Source organism: Microtus ochrogaster, chromosome 22 (genome assembly GCF_000317375.1).
Source record: "Microtus ochrogaster isolate Prairie Vole_2 chromosome 22, MicOch1.0, whole genome shotgun sequence".
Lineage (NCBI taxonomy): Eukaryota > Metazoa > Chordata > Mammalia > Rodentia > Cricetidae > Microtus > Microtus ochrogaster.
Genome location: NC_022023.1, coordinates 3,562,333 through 3,581,574, shown reverse-complemented (window position 1 = coordinate 3,581,574; position 19,242 = coordinate 3,562,333). Strand labels below are relative to the sequence as shown.

At 49.0% G+C, this 19,242-nt stretch overlaps 1 protein-coding gene across 3 annotated transcripts in view; it reads left to right on the top strand.

Moving 5' to 3' along the window:
- Positions 1–19,242, top strand: part of Tenm4 (teneurin transmembrane protein 4) — a 2,359,892-nt gene that overhangs the window by 1,817,303 nt on the left and 523,347 nt on the right. For 2 of the 3 annotated variants that reach the window (XM_026784248.1, XM_026784249.1), the window contains one exon: positions 10,404–10,459. The exons of the other annotated variant lie outside the window; for it this stretch is intronic. The gene's annotated coding sequence lies outside the window, so the exon portion shown is untranslated. The remainder of the gene's footprint in view (positions 1–10,403; positions 10,460–19,242) is intronic. 3 annotated transcript variants of the gene reach the window in all.

The following is a 19,242-nucleotide window of genomic DNA, read 5'->3' as shown; positions in this document are numbered from 1 at the left end:
TTCTGTCTTCCTTCCTTTCTGTCCTCCTTCCTTCCTTTCTTCCTTCCTTCCTTTCTGTCCTCCTTCCTTCCTTTCTTCCTTTCTTCCTGGGAGAAGGTCTGTATGTTTAAAAGAAGTGTTAAAGGGGTTGGTGGGACCCCAGAGGTAAGACTAGGCTGAGTCCCTGCAGGACCCCAGGTTCCACCAGGCCAGATGGTCACTCAGCAGCCCAGCCCCCCCATCCTCCCCAGCCCCATCTACTTCCACACCTGACGCAGCTCCAGAGTTGCTCCCCGAGGCCCCACGCAGCTGGGATGGCATTCAGTTTCATTAGATCCGTCTGGTCTACAGTCTAAGGAAGGCTGGCACTGTCAGAGGAGTGTGGGTTGGGTGGGAGGAGAGCATGGGAGACTCTAGGCCCATCCGGGTCTTTTGTGATGGACAGCATCTAGTGCTCAAATATCTTGGTCTCATCACTCACGGCTGACATCCTCCTCACCCCTGTTCTTCTGCAAGATCCCCGTAGAAGCATCACTGATCCCGAGAGTTCGGGGATTTGTTTTATAGAAAAAGCCACAGGGAGGGCTAGAGTCCAGAGTCACACAGGACAGGATCTAGGAGGAAAGGGAAGGATGCTGGGCAGTGAGGTTGGCCTCTCTCCTCCACATGAACATGCATGCATGTGAACACACGCACATACGTATGAACACATGCACGCGTGCAAACATACAAGGGAGAGGGAGCAAAGCTGTGGACAGGACCGTGAGTGAGCTTGTACCCAGGGCGGGGACCGTTTGTCCTAAGATCACAAGGCTCAGTAGGACTAGAGATGAGACCCTACCAGAAGTTCGGCTGAGAGACGAGTGTGGCTTCTTCTGGGTCACCAGTGCCGGCATAAGGGAGAGAGGAGACCAGAAACTGGGGGAGCTTGAGAAGGCAGACACCGCAGAGCTGGGAGATGGAAACAGAGGGCAAGGCTTATAAGGGTGACCCCTGCTCCACTTGCCAACGTGGGGCCCAGCAAAGCAAGTCTCTTTGGTGGGAGCCTGTGAGGTGTGAACTGCCCCCCTGTGGAGTTTGCAGTTAGGAGGTGGTTCCTAGCATCAAGACAATTGTTTCTCCTTCATGCTAATTACCCCGCAGTTGGGAAGCCGCTTCCTGCTCCCATGCTTCCATGGCAACTATAGGACTAGGGGAGTAAAGCCTGCTTTAGAAGGTTGCTGCAATGGGTATTGCAGATATAGAATGGAGGCGTCCCCTGCATTGTGAGCTGTCCTTAGCCTCGGGTGGTCTCTGCCGGCGGCTGGCTCTCAGAGAATCCTGGGTACCTCACGGGATGAAATGTGGAGTTGATGACAAGTGTGGCCGTGGAGAGGCCGAGTCTGCTTCCTTGACTGTCAGAAACAGTGCATCCTTCTGTCCCTGTCACTCAAGACTCTGTCACAATGGCATCATTGGATGAAATTCAGGCATCAGCTTTCCAGGATTGTTTCTGTGGCCCCTGGCAGGCCACGGAAGCTCTCTGAGCCTTCGTTTCTCAGGTAAAAGAAGAAACAGCGATTAGGACCTAGCTCACTGGGACCATGGAGGTTGAAGTTCAATAAATGTATACAAAGTTAATGTAATAATTCATCCTACCGGGTGCATGGTGGGTACTTTAGTAACAGTGATTGCTTTGGTTTCTATTGCATGGCCATTTTCCTGCTGCTCCAGAGGAGAAAGCAGGAGGGGATAGACGTGAGACCCCTCTTGGTGCAACCTCTACCTACCTCTCTGCCCAGGTCTCCCATCACCTCCTCTTCACCCGTGAGGTCCAGCTCCAGCAGGAAGATCATTTTCTCCACACATACCCTCTCTAGACCTCTAATACCTTTCCCCAGCCCATGACTAGTAACTTCTGTGTCTCTGGGACCCAGCAAGTGCTGCCTCGTCCTTGAAACTCTCCCGGTGCCGCTAAGGGATCTCTTTTGCTGCAACAGCACCGTGATCTGGCCCTCTCTTGAACATAACCGAGGTCTTACTTTGGGGTTGTGGGATATCTGTGCTTCCTCCACTGAATCTCTTGGGCCTTGTCTCTTGAAACGGCACGGCATTCTCAGAACTGATCACACGGTCCACGCTCTGGCTGAGTGCTATAGAATTCATTTGGTCAGTAGAGGTGGGGGTGGTATCTCAGTCACCCTCCCCAGGCTCCCCACAGCAGCCCTACACCTGCCAGCCCAGGTCCTGCCAAGCCTGCCTCGGAGGCCACTGTACCACTTGAGTCAGAAAGAAGCTTGCTGGGGAAGTTTTGCCGCTGGTGTCTGAAAGGAACAGGCCGACATAGGATGCTAAGTAGTGACTGAACAGGGTGGCCTGGTGCCCATGGCTGGAGACCCTTGGCTCAGTCAGCTATGGCTCTATAGCTGGTCACTTCAGCCTCCATCCCATCCCCACCTTCAATGTGTCTTCACTGCAGACATCAAGCAACTCAAGAACAAACTGCGACCTGTGCCTCCAACTTCAAAACCCTTGACTACAACCCTTCCCAATTCACATGTTCGGATGCTCACCGGCCTGCCTTCCCTACTGACTGCATCAACATGGGTCCATAGTTCACATTCCTTCCCGGACCTTCTGGTTCTCACCCATTAGTACAGAGACTTCGTGGGTTCCCACTATCGAGCACAGGACCCCTTCTACCACCTTGTGCTTTCAACACACGTTTTATCATCTAGGATGAGCAGTCGAGAGATAAAAGTGGGGCCAGGGAGATGGCGCTCCTGTGTGATTCCCATAATATACATAGATGCTGTGATAAAGAGACCCACTTTATAGATGGAGAAGATGAGGCGTGGGGGGCGCTAAGTAATCTTTCCAGTGTCAGGTAACACCCTTGGTACAAATCTGGGGTTTGACACTTTTGATGGCGTACATAGCCTCCAGGACCTGCCCCTTATTGAAGAACTATTAGCAGCTCATAGTTGCAGGGGAAGGGAGAATCATTCCTTTGGGTTGATGTGATCATTTGTAGGTCTCCTGTAGTCCAGTGGATGGTCCATATTTATGTACATAGGTCAGTACCACCTGAACTTGGTGTGTTGAGAGAGAGAGAGAGAGAGAGAGAGAGAGAGAGAGAGAGAGAGAGAGGAGGGCACAAAGTTGGGAGGGCTGTGTTCAGAACTTATGGGGAGAGCTGAAGGGGAAAATAGGGTGTGGTTATGATCATATTTTATTGTATATCTGCATGAAAATGTCAAAAGTCATTAATTTTTAAAGTCAGAATTTGGACACAGATGAGCCCTGTGCTCTGTCTATTTTTTTCTCTGTCACTGGTTCCTTTCCATGTGCAGCCCAGATATGGGGGCTGGCAGTTGTGTGTCAAATGGAAGGGTGAGCATGAAATTGCTGGGTGGAGAAGTTGCTCTTCCAAGCAAGGCTCTCTTGCTTGAGTTGTTAAAATTAGAAAAACCTCTCTCCCATTGCTCTGTGTGTCTGGTTGAAAAGCACCAGCATCCTGCAACATCTTGGATGGTTATTAGACCTCTCATATTCTTAGATACATAATAAAAACCATTATTTTTGTAGCAAACTCCCTGGAAAGCAGTGCAAAGCAGAACGTCCTGCTGGGAGTACCTGCAGATGGGACAGATGCCTGGAGGCCCTAGCTGGCCCTTGGAAAGCCAGTTAAGGCACTAGGATTTTGTTCTTGGCTCTGGCAGGCCAAGGGGAGTTGTTAGGTGGCGGGGGTTGAGACCTTGTGTCTACAGCATAATTTTTTTCATCCTAAATTGCTTCCATCGCCCTGACCACAGACATGAGATGAAATCTGACTGAGAAGGACAGGAACTTTGATTCTAAAATGCCCAGAAGAAAGCTCAAGTGAACATGTTCTGATACCCTGATCAACAGCAGAAGTCCAGGGCTAAAAATCCAAGCCCCAGCAATGACGACATGGAAAATAATAACGCGTAATCCTCAGAGATAACTTCCTCACATGGCCATCTGGTAGCAAGGAGACTAGCCTAGCTTATATCAACAGAGTTTCCTGAAAGCCTCTGTGTCTCAGAACTCACACAATGTGTCTGGCCCTCAGGGTCTCTGGAGCCTGAGGAGTCAAGAGCCATGGAAGCTTCCAGAAGGGCTGTTTATGCTTTCTTCAGCCCTGCTGTGCTGAGTCCCTGCGGGATATAACTCTTTCAGGTCTGGAAGCCAGCAAATGGCTCAGCCCTCCTGGCAGGTGGGCCTAGAAGTTCAGGTGGTTCCCTTTCCAGTGCAGTTAGGGGGACGACTGTGACCACCTGCCTTCCGTTCCGTCCCCAGTTCTCACGTACCGACACAAGACAGTTCTGGGACCCAGCCATGGTTTCCTCTTCAGTGGAAGGCTTTGGGAACTTGGTGAGTTCCTGACACCCCAACTAACCCTGTTACAATCACCCCACCCACTGGATCCTAGTGCCAGTCTGCCTGGGTTCCATGGGTTCCAGGTCTCAGTCCTGCCCCTGGCGTGGTTGTATACTCCCGCAGTCTCCTTATTTGGGAAGCTGTGGGAGAAGGACCCCACATTCTTTGGCAATAGACTTGACCTGTCTGAAACAAACAAGCAAATAAACAAACAAAATCCTAGCTCCGCTACTCAGTGGATGCTCTTAGAGCATTTTGCCAGCCTTCCAGGGCTCTCGTTTCTTCTGTAAAATAATGAAATGACAGCACCTAGCTCACAAAATTGTAAATGCAGATTAAACGAAATGGTATTTATAGAGCATTTAGGACAGTGAGCAGCCCACTTGATGCTTGGGCCGCACAACTAGAATAAGTTGCCTGTAGTCTCCTAAGGGGGTCAAAACCAGGAAAGCAATGTCTTTTCCGTGGGGCCTCATTGCAGTCAGAATGGTGTTTGCCAATGTGTTGAATTTCTGCTAGGTGGCAGGCGTATAAAGGCTGTGGCAACCCCAAGGTTCAGGGCTATCCGTATGTGTACATCTCAGGTGGAAACACGGTGTCTCATTGAGGTCTCAAATGCTGCCTAAGGTCAACCAGCCTGGGAGGAAATCAGAGGTGGCTGTCAGGTCCAGGCTTTCATTGCAGAGCCTGTGATGGTTAGCACTGTTTTCTAGGACGAAGGGGCACCACCCATTGCCCGGCCACTCTTCCTTGGATTTTGAGATGGAGAAGTGAACTTTTGTGCGGACAAAGGGTGACTCAAAGGAAGAGATGTTGAAGCAGTGGCTGTAGAGTTTTGGGATGAGGCAGAGACAGTCGCAGAACCCAGACTACTGATAGCTATCTTGGCCTTAGCTTCCTGATGGGAATTTGACTCCGGCCGGGGCAGCAGAGAAACTGGTTTTTCTTGGTGCCTCCTCCTTCAGGGTCCAGAGCATCCTGATTTGCTGCCCTTCCACGTCCATATGTCAGTGGTCCCAGGGTTATAAAGGATGTTATCACCGGGTCCCTGGCAACTGGGGTGGGTTAGCTCGAGAAGCTTCTCCATGCACCTGAAGCAATGGCGCCACACCAGTCATCACTTCTTCCTCTGCTGCCGTGATCAAAAGCAACAAGGGAAAAGGGGTTCATTTCAGCTGCTCAAGGTCCCCTCTGCCGTGGCAGGGATGTTGAGGCAGCCACATCATACCCACCGTCTGAAACAGAGAGCAATGAATACAAGCTGAAACTTGATTCACTTTCTCCTTCTATCCGGTCTAGAAGCCCCCGCCCAGGGAATAGTCTCACTCTCAATTACGATGGGTCTTAACCGCCTGGTGCTTAGAGGTTCATAGTCCAGGTTAATTCTCGATCCTGTCAAGTTAGCAACTCATACCACACCAGACTTGTTACGCCCCTCTCTGGGATCCTGTAGGGGCGTGGATGTAGAATACACAGAGTTTCAGTAAATTTGGTGGCTGGATGGTGTACTGAGGACAAGGTGGACTCGGGGAGCAGAGTCAAGATGCTGAAACACAGCCAGAGGAGAGCAGAGCCTCTCTTCCCTTTATTGGCTTCCCCCCCACTTAACTCAGAAAAATAACTGGGGAGGAAATATCTATAAATATATGTCTCACTCTATAGAAAGACAAATTCATCAAGTCAATAATTCCAGTCATGCAAATTTATTTTTGAATGTGGGAGGGAAGAGGGTAAATTTGATGTAATTACTCCATAATTTGACTTAAAATTGAATCCATTGAAGAGACATTTATTGAATGTGGGCACGGAGGGTGGAGAGCCACCAGAGCTGTGGAGGAGCGTGTCGTCATGTGATGTGGATCTAGCCTCCCAGGCATCCCCGCTTCTAGGGCTTTTGCTGCCAAGGCCACGGCTTGAATTTTGTGTGCGGAAAAAAAAAATGTAGTAGTCCTTTCTTGGCCTTTGATACAAACCCGGTTTGTCCCTCATTTCCTTTCTGTCATCATTAAAATCTGGAGGAAGCAGGTATGGTGGCTTAGGACATGGCTAGAGAGTCAGGATACCATGCAGTGCTGCCCCCAACTTCTCGAAACAGTCTCAAGTCTCAAGGCTCAAGGACTCCTCACAGACTTCAGGTTTTCATTATAAGAGAGCAGGAAGTTTTGGGGGGGCTATTCATTTATAAAAAAAAACAACCCTCAGGCTTGTGGGGAGAGGGTTATAGCAGAGGATGTGCAGGGTGGGCAGGAGGGTCCCCCAGAAATCCCTGTGAGAGGCGTCGGTGGCTTGGTGAGCCTGCGGAACTTAAGATCCTGGTTTATCTCCGTTGGCGTGGTAGGTGCATGGTGCCTTGCTATTTTAATCTGCATATCTTCATCATCAACATTGTTTCCTGCATGTCGCAGCAATTAACTCTGTTGGGGTGTTAACATGCTCTCCATGCTAACACAGGGAGAGAGGCCCACAGCTCCCTCAGCTCTTGTGGAGGGAGAAAAATGGACTGATTTCAGGTATATTTGAAGGTAGAATTGATAGGGTCTGGCGAATAATTGGCCAGGGCCAGTGCGACATGAGGGATGTGTCAGAACAGCTATCCAGGACTCGGGGAGAAGCAATTAGGAGCTGGGGGTGTGATTGAACATGCTGCAAGCAAGCTTACTACAGCAGCCGCTACAGCAGTAATAATAAAGAAACAGACAAATGGCAAATCCTTCTGTACCAACTCAGAGAGTCCAGCACATACTCAGAAATGGGTAAAGGGCAGCAAGCATGTTAACTCCCCAACAAAGCTAGGACATGTAGAAAAACATGCTTACATTGAAGGTATGCAGATTAAAATACCAGGCTGCCATGCACCTACCACACTGACAAGAGTAAACCAGGATCCTAATGTTTAATATTGACAAGAGCAAGGGAGGCTGGTGTGCGCGTGGGCTGCTGGTAGAGATTAAAGTGATACACTCTTTTGTGGGGGGCATTTGCACATTTCTTAAAACTGCTCAGCAGCGTAGCTTTAAAAATACATAATCAAACTGCTACATGAGAAAAAATGGATGAAATATTAATTAGCAAAAAATTTGGAAAGTGTATACCTCCATCAGTGGGGGATTAATTACCTATCCATGTAGCCATTTTAGAGTATGTTCTTTTACTAAGTTAAAAAGACATTAAAGTCGCTGGGTGGTGGTGGCGCACACCTTTAATCCTAGCACTTGGGAGGCAGAGGCAGGCTGATCTCAGTGAGTTTGAGGTCAGCCTGGTCTACAAAGCAAGTTCCAGGACAGCCAGGACTCTTACACAGAGAAACTCTTGTCTCAAAAAACAAAAACAAAAAACAAACTCAAAAGGCATTAAAGTCAGTGTACATGGTGTGGCCCTACTTTGTAAACGTGAACACATACTATGTCAACATCTGTTTCTCAGTATTCCTTCAGACAGGCTTACAGGGGCCTGGATCTTAATTGATGCTGCCAGGTGGTAGTAACTTTTAAAAATATTTAGTGCATTCTGGTTAATAAAAATGACTTTAAAGGGGAATGTGAACTATGGTTGCAACAATAATTAACTAATTCTAATGTGAATTGGGGAGCGAGGATTCCAGAGAGAGGGGTTGTTGGACTGGGAGAGGCTGTTCAGGGCTTTGTTCTGTTGCTGCTTCCGCCCAGTCTTTGTTGAGGGAATGAGGACTTGCACCAAAGCAGGCGAAGCCGCTCCTTCCGGCCTCTTCACTTATTCCCTCTCTTCTCATAAAAACTTCACGCCGATGAATTTTAAGCCGATAGCAGGAGGTGGGGACTTAGAGTTGTAACAATCCCACTCCCCAGCCTCGTCAGCCAGAGTCCAGCACAGCCCCTTGGTGACTGGGGTTTTGTCCTCCTTACCAGAGACAGCGGAGGCCTAGGTATTATGTGCCAGGCCCTTTCTATTCCCTTGGCTACTATCTTGGATCTTTAAATAAAGAATCGCTTTCAGTCACATGTTTTGAAGCCTGGATGCTTCTTCCTAAAGTGCCCTTTTTTGGGAACTTAAATAGCCCTTGATAGGATCTCGTCACGTTATGGAAGCGCTGATGATGTTGCAGAATGGGCTGAACCTGCCTTGATTCGGAAATAGAACTTAATTAGCGGCCAAATGCCAAGGAGTTATAGATTGGGAGCTCAGAGAACAGGTTGCAGGAGGGGGAGTGGGTGTATTCACAGAGCAGTTCACCGGGTTAGAGAAGGCAAGTCCTGCTTCCTTCCGTAGCTAGCTACGTGACCTTGGGAACCCCTACGACATCCCACAGTGGAAAGTTCTTTTGTGATTTTAACTTTAAAATGTGATCGCTCTAAGTTCTGAGGCTGCAGAATAACCCCGGACCAAATGCAAGCATCCCCCAAGTGGTAGACGGGCGAGCATTTTAGCCTTCAAAGGTTACAGGTTCTAATGAGATATGGGCAGATGTGTTCCACAGGCAGACACTTGTGTGCAGCACAGATACTATGGTGGACTCTTTTCCATTGTTAGCAACCCCTTTGGCAGCTACAGACTCCACCTGTGTTGCAAAGTTGCTTTTTATTGGATGATGGAGAGAAGGGCAAGAAACAAAGAAGTGCAGGAACTTTTTTGATAAATCCTTTTCAGGTGAAGTTAAGGGTCAGGGAGACGGCTCGGTAGGGAAAGTCACCTGCCACCAAACTCACTGTCTTGAGTTTAGTTCCCGAAGCTACGCGGTGGAAGGAGAGAACCGGTACCCACAAGTTGCCCCCTGACTTCCACCTGTGCGGTGTGCCATGCCCCATCCCCCCCCCCCCACAAAATAAATACCTAAAGGTAAAGCAACAATAACGACAAAAATCTAAACATTAAGTAAAGCAAAACCAAGTAACTTGATCTAGAAAACTTGTACGCTACGGTATAAATGGCACACAGATATGGAAAACCACGTGATGGCGAGCCCCAGTGGCTGAGCAGGTTTGGGAGGGATTGCCAGCCAGCCTGAACTAGTCTTCTTGGTCGTGAAAATTCCCATTGTGGTTCCTGAGGATCACGAGATAATATCTGGAGACAGTGTCAGCTCGGCAGCTGTCACAGAGTAAGGGCACAGATGGACGGTTTCCTTTCCTTTCCCTTGGCCTCTTGTTTCTTACTTCAAAGCAGTGTCTGTGGGTGGCGGGCTGGCCAGCCTCCCTTCCTTCTCAGAGGGGAGCCAGCTGAAGGCTGGGTGAGTCCAGCGGCCACACTTGCCCACCCTGAACTCCTCTGGACCCAGCGTAGACCGTGCTGCTGCCAGACGCCAGAGGACAAGCCTGCAAAGTGCTTGGAGAACTAGAGACAAGAATGAGACATAGAAGACAAGCAGCAGCGCTGGTCTAACACTGGGGACAAGAAAAGGAGTCCGATGAGACCCTGAGATTTCATATCCCACTGTCCTGCTATGAGAAATAGTAAACTATATTCCTGGGAGCAAAAGGGTTCTAAGAACAACCCACAAATGGGGCTGCAGAGGTGGTTCAGCCAATAGGAGCTCGTCCCTACCTCGAGGACACAGGCTTCAGTGCTCAGCGCCTGCGTTGTCTCACAACCACCTGTAACTCCCACTCCAAGGGACCTGATGGCCGCTTCTGGCCTCCCGGGGCCCCTTGCACACACAGTTGACCCACGCAAACACACATCGATAAAAATTAAAAAATAAATATAAAAAAAAATAACCCCGCATGATAAAAGAGAGCGTGTGAGGTAGTTATCTCTGTGTGCTTTCTTACGGAGTCCCTAGCATAGTATGTCGGCATCTATGAAAACCAAAAGTGTGTGCCAAAATGATTGGAAGGCTGCATTTCCCACACTGCAATCTAAGTACTGCCCGTGTTGGGCTTGACACACAACCATCGTCCGGCTTGAGTTTCCTTGTGCTCACACTTCATTTTGTGAACAGTTCCCTGGTGACCCCTGAGCATTTGAAACATCCTGTTCCAGGAACAGGCAGTGTCAGTGTTGAATCTTTGACACCTGTGGGTGCAGAGGACACCCAGGCTCATTGCGGTTGTCTTCTTGTTTTGCAGATGGACAATCTGAGCCTGAGAGAGGGCTAGAGATTTCTCAGACCCCCGGGCAGTAGGTAAGTTATGATGCTGAATGCAGCCTGAATCAGTTGCGTACATCTGGTCGCCAGACCCCAGCCTCCTGACTTCTCTGTTTTGTGTAAAAGTAAGGAGATGAACTGAGCTGGTTTGAAGTATTTGGGTATTAATCAGGCTGTGAGTTCTGTTTTGTTGCCGTGACCTGGTTGAACTTTTGAGCAGAGAAGTTTGTGAAGATCTCTTGGGCCTGGGTGAGGCCTTTCTGAAGGATGGCAGCACTCATTAGAACCTGGCTGGTGTGACGCTCATGGCCTGTCCCTTTGGGAGCCCTGAGTGTTTTGTGTAATCAGCAGTCAGTGGGTCTGTACCCAGGCCCTGTGACAACCTATCCCGAGACTTTCAGCAAGCCTTTCACCCGCGGGTTTTCATCAGACTCCTAGGTTTCAGCTCTGTGCTGGGCACAGAGAGTGTCGGGTTAATATGGAGTAGCGTGTGCCTCTGGGATATAAGCTCCTCCTCCCACCATTGTCATTTCACGGAACCCTCTAACACCCGCTTTGGGGTTCATGGTTATAGTGGTTTTGTGATGGATTCATTTGTTGCCGAACGGATCACCGCTGGTTAGTGTTATGTGACACCGAGGGTAAATCTATGAATGAGAAAGCTGCCCTGGAGATGCTTGGTACACAGACTAACGCTAAGTTATTTCTGACCTCAATGGACTTCCTCCAGGGATTTAATCTCATGAATGAGAATTCTTAAAAAGTCGTTTGACGGTTTCATATATGTATATAATGAAGTTTAGTCATGAATGACCCTTTTAAACCTATTCCTCAGCAGAAAGGATGGTGCCTGGGTAACTGGACTTCAAGCTAAGTTCTGTGCCTTTTGTTGTTTGCTTTGTTTTGTTTTCCTGGGTCTAAGTCTTTGTTTTACAAAAATCAGTGTCTTCCCTTCCCAGAGCGAAGGTAGTCTGAGCTCTGGACAAACTGGTAGCCAGAGGACAACCTGCCCAGGGCCAGAGCCCCTGCTTCCAAGTGGCTGGGATTTAATACATCAGAGAGACTCTGCCAAGGGCTCTGGGGCGCACTCCCCTCGAGCAGTGACCCTGCTGAAGGCTGCTGCTTCCCAAAGCTGAATGGTTCTGGACTCTGAAGCAAGCTCTTAGCTCCTGCCTCTGCAGAACCTTGCCTCAGGCTCTGCATGAAGAGCCTTAGGGATGAGAGGCTGGGCTCTTTGTTTAGGTGGAAGACAACTTCTAGTGGCTGAAGGAAGCTCTTAGGCTCCTTCAAAGTCTGGAATTTCAAACTGTGCACAGATAGGATAACCTCGGGCCTAACCTGGTGTTTCTATTTGAGTGTGGATTGGGAATCGCTGGTGGTCCTATTTAATTGAGAAGACAGGCATTGTGGGTTAAGGGAGAAGGGAGGGAGGGAGAGAGGGAAGGAGAGAGGTTGAGAGAAAGAAAGGACTAAGCCCCCTTTAGAGAGGGGGGGGGTATACATATATCCACATTGAAGTTTTCATCAGGGCTCTGAAATGTGCTTAAAAATATTCATTTTGATTTTTTTGTTCATGCGTCTGTATTGGTGTTTGCCACCTGTGTATTGGTGTCAGACTTTGCCAGAGAGATCACTGGATCTCTGAGAGCTGGTGTTACAGATATCTGTGCTCTCCCAGTATGGGTGCTGGTGATGAAACTTGGGTCCAATGGAAGAGCAGTAAGCCCTCACAGCACTGAGCCATCTCTCCCCACCCCAAAACGGCTCTTAACAAGCCTTATCGACCTCTCTGATTACAGTGGGAGGCCAGCTGTCTCTTCATCCTGGCTAGAATTACCCAGATTTCTTTTACCTTCTTTCAAGTCAAGTACAAACTCTTGCTTCTTGTACTAATCTCTCTGTGGCAGGCACCTCCCCCCAACACACCCTTTGCTGTTACCCCCTCTCTTCAGGGCTGCCTTCTCTCCCTTCACCTGCCTCACTCAGCAGGAACAAAGCAGGTGACTGCCCAACCTAACAGGTGATAGCTGCCATGCTCTTGGGACCTCCTCCCCTGATGTTCAGTGTTGTCCCAGCAAGAATCTTTGGGGTCTTTGTTCAACAGCTGCTCTGAGCTTGGAATTCGGGGGGCATCTTCCTTTCTCTGCGGGTCACTTTCAGCTGCAGGCAACCCATAGGGCAGAGCCCTTCCCTGCCAGGTAGGGTTTCCCTTCACCCCAACCAGGACAAGGGGAAGGCCTATTGAAAGGAGGACTTGGCTCTACACTGCAAGCGGTCTGCCAGGTCTCCGGAGCAGAGCCCATTCCCAGAGTGATTATCTTTCCTGCATGAGAAGCAGGTGCTTGGTGACAGGAAGCAAGGCAGGCTTAGCAACAGACTTATCAGGCTCTTTACAAGAATGTGTTCCTGTAAACAGGTCTGAGTCTGTGTTGTTTGGTTTGTTCCTCTCTCACCTGCTCAGCTGTGGGGCTGCTGCGGTCTAATTTGCATAGCCTGCTGCAGAGGTAATCAGGCCCTGCCATGCCGAGCTCTCCCTCAAGTACCTAGTGTTTATCCCATAGTCCTCTGACGGGGACTAGGCCAGGCAGGTTCTGGTCTCCAGAATAGCCCCTGGTTCCTTCCCCCAGAAAGACCTGTGGAGTAGGCATACATGTATGCATGCATGTGTGCATGCGTGTGTGTGTGCATGCATGTGTGTGTGTGCATGTATGTATGTATGTATGTATGTATGCTCCTCACTTTACTCCTAACTTAGCTTTTATTCGGCAAGTCTGTTCAGTCTCTTTGCACAGGCTGTTGCATGCTGGTCTTGAAAGTGTGGCTGTCTAGGCAGGGGACAGAGATGTGTCGGGGTCAGATTCCGTTCCTCTTCCTTACATTGATCCTTCCGAGGCAGCTTTCCCGTCACAGACTCTGCAGTCTGTGACCTCTCCCCTTGTCTGACTGACAATGGACAAAGCTGGTGTCTGGGCTCACAAGGTGGCTGCTGTGTGCCTGGAACCCCAGCTCCTGGCGCCTCTTGTTGTTCAAGGAGGAAGCTTTAGAGCCTTTGCTTAGATGGTAGAGCTCTCTCTTTCAGCCTCAGTTTCTTCATTTTGTTTTTAATGAAGGCAGATTGCTGATAATCCTCAGGTACACCTGACAGATATATACCCATTATCGCTAGTACTTGTCAACCGAGCAGCAGGAGTAGGGGTGTCAGTATTGTGTATGCATTCTCTAACTCTTCTCAAGATGAGGTAACTCGGCTTCCAAAAAGTCAATGAATGAGACCAAGATTACGCAAGTGTCTGGCAATCATGCTGGAATTTGTATCCAGGTATTTAGGCTAGAAGCCATACACCCTGGCCTTATATGAAACATGTACATACAATACCTAGACCAAACAGGGTGTCACTGACTAGAGCTGGTTCTTTTAAAATTAATGTTATATCCTAACGCTTGGTTGCCTGTGGTCTCCCTCCATTGGATGATGAGGTTCCCTGAGGTGGCAACTAGAAGCCCCAGCCATACAGAGCTGGGTCTGCAGCAACTCAGGGATAGAGGATAGATTGATCAATAGTGTTAGCAGTAAGCTATTGACTGTGTGTTAGCTGCGCATAGCCCTAAGGGCTTTCTCAGGTGTCTCCGAAGGATGAGATGAACCCTAAGAACTGCAAGGTGAGGTGATTTCTTCATCGTGTAGCCTCTCTGAATTACAAACTCTTTGTAAATGGTACAGGGCTTGGTCATTTCACATGGCCCCTTGATGAATCAGATATATTATTAGCATTGATACGTGAGTCTGGCACTGACATTTCGTGGCGTGCTGTTTGTACTAAACTATACTAACCTAGGGCTCAGTGGCATGTTACTGTAGTAAGTATAGAAATGTATTCTAAAAGCACAATAAAAAGGCACACTGAATCCATAGACTTACACAGCAGCTTGCTATTACTACCAAGTAGTTTGTGCTGTAGGCAATGTTCATGTTCCACTTTCACACCTCTGGCCATGGCTTGTTTACATTAGCATCACCATGATCATACGAACAATACACTGAACTCCATCATGTTAATGATGGTATAAGCAGTAGGAAATTCTGCCAGCTCAGTTATAATCTCAGGAGACGGTTACTGCACATGTGATCTGTTATTGATCAAAACATCCAGGTGTAACCTATGAGTGCGATATTTAGTTTAATTTCTGCAGCACCCTCTTCACGAGATGCTCTACTTACTACCATTTACCGTAAAGGCGGTGGCTTGAGCGTGCTTTGCCACTTCCCCGGGTTGCACAACTTAAGAGTAGCAGACCCGGGGAGGGATCTGACCTAACACTCCAGAGCTGGCACTCAGCGCAGGTCCTGCCCACTGAGATGCATTGGTTTCCTTAAGTGATCATCCTCACAGGCACAGCTGGGGGTCGTGGCTGCATCTGTGAATTCCTATGAAGCTGTCACTCAAATCCTGTGCCTGACAACCTAAAGCAGTGTTTCCTTGCAGCCAGGGCAGGGCTGGGAAAGGCTGAGAAGCTGTACAACGTAGAAAAGATGATATGAAGAGCCCCTGATAGAGTCAACGTACAGTGGGGCCTTTTGGGGGAGTCAGCCTCATTTGTTTTATTTATTTATTTATTTATTTATTTATTAATTTATTTATTTATTTATGATCTCTGTCTCTTCCCCGCCACCGCCTCCCCCATCCCTTCCCCTCCCCCAATCAACTCCCCCTCTCTCATCAGCCTGAAGAGCACTCAGGGTTCCCTGCCCTGTGGGGAGTCCAAGGACCTCCCACCTCCTTCCAGGTCTAGTAAGGTGAACATCCAAACAGCCTAGGCTCCCACAAAGCCAGTACGTGCAGTAGGATCAGAACCCAGTGCCATTGTTCTTGACTTCTCAGCAGTCCTCATTGTCCGCTATGTTCAGCGAGTCCGGTTTTATCCCATGCTTTTTCAGACCCAGTCATATTTGGTTTCTAGCCATAAATAAAGGACATTGAGCCTATAATTTGTGATCCTAGAGAAGCTAAATAAGAAGGTGAACCTAAAGACAAACATATAGTTATCCTCCTGGATATTAACCTTCATCAGGCGATGAAAGGAGACAGAGACAGAGTCCCACATTGGAGCACCGGACTACAACCCCAAGCCCCAAATCAGGAACAGGAGAGAGAGCATGAGTCCGCCTCATTTGTACCATACAAGCAGGACAAGGACTGCATCAACAGATGCTCTCTCAATTCATGGAAAATAGTGGGGAAATTTGCAACCACATGCTCTGGGGGATTTATTTTTTTCTTGATCTGGCAAGTTCTCTACAGCCAAATTATTAGTGAGTGAGGCTGAGCGAAGGGTGGGGATGCACAGATCGTGATGCATTGCTCTCAAGGGACCACCTTCCCTTCCCTGTGCTGTCTCACAAGACCTCCTGGGCCTGTGACGTGTTTCATCATGTGGAGTTTGATCTTATGCAAGCCGGCGAAATGGTCCTCCAGCCTCATGGTGGCAAGATAATTGACCCCTTGTGACTTTGTCCAAAAGGTATTAGGAACACGCGTGCCTGGAATGTCAAGCAGCAGAGACGCTGAGCTGAGTCAGGATACAGGGGCTTGGAGGGGCTCCCAGGGGCTACTGGGCTGCAACGAGATTTCTGGTGGAATTCATAAGCTGCCCTAGGTCCCTCACGTGGCATGAATCCAGGCTTTGTTCAGATTCTCGAAGACACCAATGACTAATTGTCTTCCTCCATAAGCAGCAGGGCAGGGGAACCTGTTTGGTGGATGGAAAGGCTAGCTAGAATAACCGGTGGTGACCATGGAGCCATAGCATCACAGACTTGCCTTTGGATAGAATCAGAGCCTTGCCCTCTTGGTAACTCTCCCTGTGCACCAAAAGGAGAGACTGTCCTGGGTCTTGATCTGAAGCCCAAAAGCCCTGTCTCTGTCCTGCAGTGTGGAGGGTTTTTCACCCAAGTTTTTGAGATCTTTGAGAGGTTAAGGAATCCTCTCCAAGGCTTTCATGGGAGATCAGCTGTAAATTCTCTTTTGACTCCTGGGCCTCAGCTGAGGAGTCTCCCCTGTCTACTTGAATGTTAGGTTTCTATGATCCTGGGGCAGATGTCCAGCTGGTACATCGGACCCCCACAGCAGTGTGGTTCTGCAGCCCACGCCCGCTCCCATTGTCTGTTCTGACTGTTCAATGCCCACGTACAACGTTGGTAAGTCCTTTGCATTTGACCTCTATTTGCCAGCGTCCTTTGTGCAGAGCCTTCTGCCAGTTGCTCCCCACACGGGTGCAGAAGGACAACGGCTCTTCATTGAGCCACTGCCACACCTAACGAAACACTTGTGCTTGGTGACAACTGCTTGTTCTGCCTACCAGTCTACCCCGGGGTAGCAAGGTCCCTGAAGGTCACCAATTCACACTGGTATACAGGGCTGGTGGGTTTCCTGTAGACCATGTTCTCTTACCCTCTACCCAGTAGGGGAGTAGCAAGGTCCCTGAAAGTCACCAGTTCACACTGGTATATGGGGCTGGTGGGTTTCTCTGTAGACCATGTTCCCGTCAAATCCAAAGCCTAAGTTTCATTGCAGAGGCAGGTCTGGAACCTGGATGTGTGCTTGCTGTCTCAGCCACTGCCTGTCTCTTCAGTGAACCTGCAGCACCACGCTGTGTCACATGACTCTGAGACTCCTCCCACAGAGCAGTGACCAGTGAGGACTCTCAGGCAGAACCCCTCTGGAGTGTCCCCTACTCATTTTGTTCTAAAAAGGCAAAAAGTAAAAGGAGTAACAGAAGAAATCGTTTATAAAGATAAATATGTACACTCAGCATCCAGGCAGACCAGGGTTTCTATGCAGGCTTTGCTCCTTATTCAGACATTTGACCTTAAGGAAGTGGGTGAATCTCCTGTCTCAATTTCCTGGCCTATAGACCATGAGTGATGTTAGAAATGGCATTAAACATTTAAACATTTACCATGTGCCCAGCAAAGTCTAAGCATATAGACGGCAATCCTTACTCAGAAATATAGCAGGATTCCCTCTTCATCCTACAGAAGGGGAAACAGAGGCACAGATGGCTGGGCAGCATCTCTGAGGTCAACTTCTCTAAGGCCACATGGCCAGTTGACAGGCAGGCCTCACACTCAGACGGCATGGCGGCGAGAAGCCGTAGTTAGTCTGTATGCTTCTCTGGCTCCATGTGAGGCTATGAAGGGATTGTCGGGAACATTCCTGGCTCGGGGACTAGAGCCAGGCTCCATATAAACTGGTTCTAGCTGCTTGTTCTGTGTCTATCAGAGGCAGGAAGCACTCTCTCTCTCTCCGAGCCCCTTCTGTGTGCTCGGTACTGTACTCCAGATTCTGCGTCTGTCACCTCCTTTCTTTATCCTGGCCTTCCTTCTCAGTCCCCATCCAATCACGCAGGCAAGTGAACAGCACCGTGATGAGTCTTCTCAACAACAAGCGACCATTGAGGGAGGAGTTCAAGCAGGAGAAAGCCCTTGTCCAGCCTGCAGCCAGGACTTACACATTGGATTGTTGCGCCATCTTCCGTCTCCACTATGCTCTTCAGTACTCGCTGCAGGATCTGGACATAACCAAGACTCTGGGGTCCCACGATAGCATAAAGAGAGCCCAGTCCAAGGGGTCCCCTAAACTAATAGCCATGTTTTCCAGGACCCTCCCCTAAATGTGTCAGAATGGAGAAAGGCAGAGATCAGCCTAGGCTTTGCAATAAAAGTGCCGTGTGGTCTGGGAACCCTTTAACCAGTCTGTGTCTTTTGTTCAAAAGAGTTAATGACAACCTGGCTTTGTGTGCCTAAATTGATGCGGACTGCATCATGCCAAGAGTCAGGGGAATGTATTCTTCAGGCCCCTGACGACATCTTTGATCTATGATGATCCCCAAAACTAAACTGTGGACAAGGGCAATCTCACCTAGAGTCAGAGGCTAGGAGGAGCAGTGTCTGAAATGAGAGAAAAAGAGCCAATCCAGCAAAATTTTACCTCGGATATCAGCAAAGAAGAAGAAAGATGGAGAACTTATCTTTGAGTCTCCTTGCCACCTAAGGAAAGAGGAAGCAGATGGAATATGCGTTGCTTCTCATTGACTGAGTGCTTTTTGAAGAGCAAGCAAACACAGATGTCAAGCTCCTAGCTGGGCACAGAGACATCGAGCTTACGCAGGGATGGCATAAGAGATGGAGGGAGTGGGCTTTCCCTGACTGGGTCTGGGCAGGCTCCCTTGCAGAAGGTTTATAGGCACAAGCTCCTCAAAGCAACCACTGAAAGAGAGAGTAGGATCCAGAACGAGGTGGAGGGAGAGGCAGTGGGAGGGCTATAATATTCTCATAGCAGTGCTTCAGTTGACCCCACTGCAAACCTCGGGCTGCCTCTTCAGGTACCCCACGCTACACGTAGTGCTGTCTACCTTACTTCACTGGTGCAGTAGGAGCTGCAGACTGCGCCTCTCTGGAGCTGAGGGGCTCATCTGGGGATCTAACAGCAACTCTTTCCAGAGCTGGAGGAGTGAGCGCCTTGGTTCCCTTGTACATAGCAGGCAACTGCCCTTCCTGCCTGCCAGCCCTCTGTTGACACTTCCGGTTAAGGCTGAACTCCTTACCACCGTGGTTCAGGTAGTCTCAGAACTCCCCCAAATGCAGGGCTCGGGATAAACGCTCTCGATCGCTGGAATCCACTCACAAGAAGGAACTTATTCCTTCCTTTGCCCTCTCCATCTGTAAGGGACGTTTATTGATGGGGTAATAATAAGTCTTCAGTGTTATGATTGAGCTGGCAAGATCGAACTCTTGGCAGACCTCGGACAATTTCCCTGAC